The sequence below is a fragment of the Triticum aestivum genome, chromosome 7A (genome assembly GCF_018294505.1).
Source record: "Triticum aestivum cultivar Chinese Spring chromosome 7A, IWGSC CS RefSeq v2.1, whole genome shotgun sequence".
Lineage (NCBI taxonomy): Eukaryota > Viridiplantae > Streptophyta > Magnoliopsida > Poales > Poaceae > Triticum > Triticum aestivum.
Genome location: NC_057812.1, coordinates 259607098 through 259612951, shown reverse-complemented (window position 1 = coordinate 259612951; position 5854 = coordinate 259607098). Strand labels below are relative to the sequence as shown.

Below are 5854 nucleotides of genomic sequence, written 5' to 3'. Positions count from 1 at the left end.
ACTAAGTGATTTCCACCGTGCCTCTCGAGACCAGCCATAGTAGTAGCGCGGGTTATAAATCCACGCTACTACTAAGTTGATAGTAGTAGCGCGGGTTATATACCCCATGCTACTACTAAGTGGTCTCCACCGTGCACCCGGGACATGCCATAGTAGTAGTGTTGGGTTAACGTGGGGTATAAACCCAACGCTACTGCTAAGTGATCTCCTTGCTGCCGCCACCTCCGCCTCTCACCCCTCCTCCGCCTTTGTCTCTGTGTTTCTCCTCCACTCCCTACGATTACCCCAACCAACCCCATCACCGTCGCCGACGACGATGACCTCCTCTTCCCCAACCCCACCGCCGGCGCCCCCAGCTCACCAGCAGCCACTACCATGGATAGAGCCACTGCCTCTCTCGGCGCCCGAAACCCTAGCTCAGGCCGCTGCGACCCACCCGATGCGTCCCACGTTCACGCGTGAGATCTGCCCCATGGCGATGCTCGATCCAGGCAGGCCTAAGGAAGGAGAGCGGTCGGCTCCCTTCCTCCTCTCCGGTGAGCCTGAGCGATGCACCCCCTCCCCTCACCGCCCACCGGTGCTGACGTCGCGACCCACCCGCTCCGGTAAGGTCAGTCCCCTTCTCCTCCCACACCCCTCCCTCCAAATCGCGCGCTCAGATCAGGTTCCCCGCCGCAGGGACGGAGATCTCACAAGTTGTTTGTTTGGTGGCTGGTTCCACAGATGAACAAGGAGAGGCTCATGAAGATGGTCGGCGCCGTCCACACTGGCGGCAAGGGCACCGTGCACCGGTAGGTCCTCCTCCTCAATTGGCGCGACCGATCTGTGGAAAAGGTTGGGATTGCAATTGCTAATCTGGCTCGGTGGCTGGGGTCTGGTGCAGGAAGAAGAAGGCGGTGCACAAGACGGGGACCACGGACGACAAGCGGCTGCTGAGTGCGCTCAAGAGGGTGGGCGTCAACACCATCCCCACCATCGAGAAGGTCAACATCTTCAAGGAAGACCTCGTCATCCAGTTCCTCAACCCCAAAGGTCTGTTATTTATTTCCTTCATGGTGTCTCTGCATACTCGCCGCTTGCTTCTGCTTACCATGTGGAGCTGCAGATGGAGATTACTCACTTGTTTGTGTCCAGTTTTCTGTCGATGCAGTGCAAGCGTCCATCGCCGCAAACACATGGGTGGTCAGTGGGACTCCCTAGACCAAGATTATGGATCCATCTCACTTCTCTATCATTTGGCCAAGATGATGATGATGCAAGTTGTAACATTCTTAGATTGGATTTATGGATGCATCGCTTTAATGCAACAGCTAACCCTCATTTGCATACATTCAAGCGAGATCCACTGGTTGTTATTGATGCGGAGCATCCCATGATCATCCCCATGGACGCACCTACAACTCCAACGACACCACTTGGACCAATGACAAGAGCCCAAGCCAAGGCTATCGAAGATAAGGTGAACTCACTCGTCTCCGAACTTCCACTTTCTATGCATGAGACATGGCTACTACCTAAGTCCGAGACGTTGTGCATGATCAGGTACCAAGAGGACCCTCCCGGAGATCCACGTGAAGATGTACAAGCCCCCAAGTCCACGGATGAAGAGACTCAACGAAAGGAGACAAGAACACCTCCTAGGCCCCGGGCATCCGGCCGTGACCCCAGACATCTGGCCCCTGGAGCGTCGTCCACTACAGCAGCAGCCAGCCGCCGAGCATCTACACGCCCCGGACATCTGGTCCTAGCCCGGACATCCGGCCCTGCCCAGAAATCAGGCCTCAAGCCCGGATATCCGGACACCCCCGAACCTGAGTGCAACATGGCCAGATTCACCAGCCCGGACATCCGGCCTCCACCACCCGGACATCCGGCCCTCCGCGAACGGCCGAACATCCGACCCGACGCCCAGACGTCCGGCCTCCCTATCTGCGCACAGTAAAGGGACGAGGCCCATGTACCCTTTCTACCCCCTAGATTATATATACTCCACCTCGTCTAACTTTCTAGGGTTAGCAAAGGATTAGCTCATATTTTGTGTGAGAGCTTTGCTCATCCACTTGGTTACCTTCTCATGGGAGATTCGAGCCTCCACCGGAGAAGATCCCCCAAGCGGATTCAAGACCCCTCTTTAGGGAAGAACTCAAGACCTCCTCACGGAGAAGACCGGTTACCGTGTATCAACCGTTGTTAACTTTGGATCATGTCTCTTCCCCTTTGTACTCGAGGATCTAGCACATGTGTAACTTGTTCTTGTTAGTTTGAGTGTTCCTCTTGTTTTTCCATTGTGTTTTCTCTCGTTTCCCTCCTCGTGTTCTTCGTGTTTGTCGCGGGATCCGCTCCTATCGTGAATGATCGGCCGATTAGGGTTCCACCCTACATCATCTTGGTATCAAGAGCCAAGTTGATCACGATTTCGGAGCCTCCCCGTTGTGTTGCTAGCCTTGTTTTTGTTGATTTTGTCCCTAATTCGAAAATTCCCCACAAAAATAGCCCCCAATTTTTTTGTGATTTGTTGGTGTGATGAAGTTTTGTTGGATTTGATCCGCGGATTTCGTGTGTTGCAGGTAGATCTAGCTTTCCACCCACTTTTACCCAATTCCCATCCACAAATTTCTCCGAATTTTGCCCGGATTTGACCTCTCCTCGCGACGATCTTTGAATCCATCCACGGATCTAGAGCCCGGACATCCGGCGCCCCGTACATCCGGCCATCAGGCCCGAACATCCGGCCCCTCGCACCACCATTTCCTCTCCACCGCCCATTTTCCGCCCATTTTTCGCCAAATTTTGTTCTGGTGCCCACATATACTTCCGCATACCTCCACCACTTCCGCATAGACCCACCATATACCACATACACAACCATCACTTACCAACACCAACTTCGACAATTTTGGTCCAATTTTGCTTTGAGAATTTGAGTTGCGGTACCGTGTCCTACTTGTGTTTCGGCTATTTAGGTACAGTTCGACATCAACATCACCGCCGCTCATATTCGCCACAGACGCGTCATCAACAACAACAACCTCGACTACACCTTGGTATTCGTGCCATCATTTTGACACAATACCATAAACAAGAAATGGTAACCTCACCTTGGTATAAGACATATCATTCTTGCCATTACATTGATAGACATCATAGTTGTTGGGGATATCACTACTAGGTGTAAACCGGCCTATCTGGGCCGGGTTAACTTCGTCAGTAGTTAACTATGTTAAAGCCCAAGAAGGCAGATGAGGGCTCAAGGCCCATAGTCGGTTTAAGGCCTGTAGCCGTAAACCGGCGTTGGTATGTAACTGGTATTATAAGTTAGGAATAAGTAGAGACCAAACCGGACACATCTATGAGCCGGTATTGGGACTCTGTGAACCGACGGGCGTCACCCGTGTATATAAGGGGACGACCCGGCGGCAGTTCAGGACAATAGACAACAACTCGAGACTTAGGTGAAGCTTGTTTGCTCCCTAGTCATCAAAACCCCATCAATTCCATCACAACTAGACGTAGGCTTTTACCTTCATCGAAGGGGCCGAACTAGTATAAACTCTCTTGCGTCCCTGTGTCCGCTTTAACCCCTTCAAGCTAACCCGTTGTGATGGCTCCATGACTAAGTCCTTTCATGAGGACATCTGCCGTGACAAAACCACGACAGTTGGCGCCCACCGTGGGGCTATCGCACAATGGTTTCAAGTTCTTGGAGGGCCGCTTTGAAGGACTCGAGGGCTACATTGTGGGCCAGATGACTAAGAGTCGTCGCGGCAAGCTCTACATCGATGATGCAGGCTGGGGCCCCGAGGCCGGCTCAGTTGAGTATGGATATCGGGTCCCCTTTGGTGGCATACACGTTTTCATCGGCAAGATCGATGAACCGGGCCCTGAGCCGGACATCTGCACCGACCTCGTCGAAACGGCTCAGCGTGCGCGATCCGCCCGGGTTAAACCGGCCATGAAGCGTGCCTTCGTGGGAGTCATCCATGGAGGAAGTTATGAGGATGAATCGGAATCTCGCGGCGAGACCGTCGTTTATTCCAGCGACGAGTCATCAACCGGAGAAACCGAATCTCTATATCAGCTACAAGATGGCCGGATTGGGGGCTGTTCCGATGGCGACAGTATTCCGGACCCCTCTGATCTACCCAACCGAGTCGGAATATTCATGGCCGGCACACAAGCAGCACTTCATTCTTCGACCGCTGCACCAATAACCTTCGGTTCAGTAGCGGCGACAGCTGCCGGGGCAGGATGCTCTGCACGCCCGCCGGCTCAAGTTCTATCAGATCTATTTGATGCATTGGCTGTGCTTATGGCAGAAGCTAACCCGACGGATCAGGAAGTCCACAACACGGAGATTGCAAAGGTGAAGGAACAGATCACCCAGGCCAAGGCGGACCTGGCAGCTGAGAATGCCAGGATGACCACAGAGCGGGCCGCTTTAGACGCACAAGCCTACAGGCTCATGTTGGACCAGAACGCGTCGCATGAAGTCATGAAGAGGAAGTACCGATCCCGTTTGCCTTCGGTTTTCGAGGCCAGAGACCTTTTCAACACCCCAAGAGCAGGAACCAGTAATCCACTGGAGGGAAACCGGGCGGAAGCTCCGGGGACCGGCGCACTGGCTTAGCCCCGTCTGATGAATCCGCCTCGTCAGAACACTGTTATACCTCAGGCTGTTTCAACACCTCTGGGTCACTACTCCAACCCAATGGACAATCTCGTTGCCGCTGCTGCACGGCTGGAGGCCATTCCAATTGAAGGTGACTCGCCACAGGCGGTAGAGACGCGACGGGTCAAGAATCTTCTTAGGACAGCTTTGGTCCAACAGGAAGCATACTCGTATAGCCGCGACCGAATCCACTCGACCCCTCGTCCAAGCCGGAGCTATAGCAGGCGTATGGATGAACCGGCAGTATCAAGTAATGAATGACGTGGAGCACCCCGCGGCAACAACCCGGCGGGTGGTGCTGATAACGCTCAGGAAGTGGTGGACCGGGCCCGAGCGCGCAGGGAGGCCGAGTTAGCCGCACGGTATCAGACTCGGCAGCTTACGCCGGTTCGTCCAACTATCTCAGTCGAACCCGGTGCTACTTCTAGTTCTTTGGGGGTGCCTTGCCTTGTCCCCGCTTTACTCAATGTGCGCCTGCCCAAGGATTTCAAGGGCCCGCGCAAGGTACCAAATTACATGGCGGATCAACCCCCAGAGACATCGGTGGAGAGCTATGAGATGGCCATGGAGATGCTTGATGTGGATGATGCGGCGTGTGCGAAGTACTTCACCATGATGCTTGAAGGAACGGCCCGCACTTGGTTAAAAAGCTTACCAGCCAATTCTATCAGTTCATGGGCCCAATTACGAGCCCGGTTTATCAGTAACTTCAAGGATACATGTAAGCAGCCTATGTCGATAGTGGACTTAGCTGCCTGTGTCCAGGAGGAAGGAGAATCGACGACACATTGGGTGCACCGGGTCTTGCAGGTTCTGTATTCATCAGACCGCATCAACGCTGACACCGCGGTTATAACCCTAGAAGGCAATTGCCGGTTTGGGCCCCTAAAGCTGAAGTTAGGACGGATGAAGCGCCATTGCACTGACATGGGGACCCTCATGGCTGCCTTGGTAAAGTATGTTGATTCTGATAGTACCAAGGATCCCGAGTCTGATGATGACAAGACAGGGAAGGGAAAGAAGAACATCAACTCCAAAGGTCAGCAGCATCACTCGGCAGGTAACGGTAGCAGAGGCAAGCGTAAAGCGGATGGCAACATGGACTTCGTGGCTAATACCAACGCACAGGACAAGGGTCAGCGACGCAAGGGTAAACCGCCGAATCGCAGTGGAGCACCTAACCCT

General features: G+C 53.7%; 1 pseudogene; it reads left to right on the top strand.

Moving 5' to 3' along the window:
• Positions 1-723: 723 nt before the first annotated feature.
• LOC123153657 (nascent polypeptide-associated complex subunit beta-like) lies at positions 724-5131 on the top strand (annotated as a pseudogene).
• Positions 5132-5854: the final 723 nt, after the last annotated feature.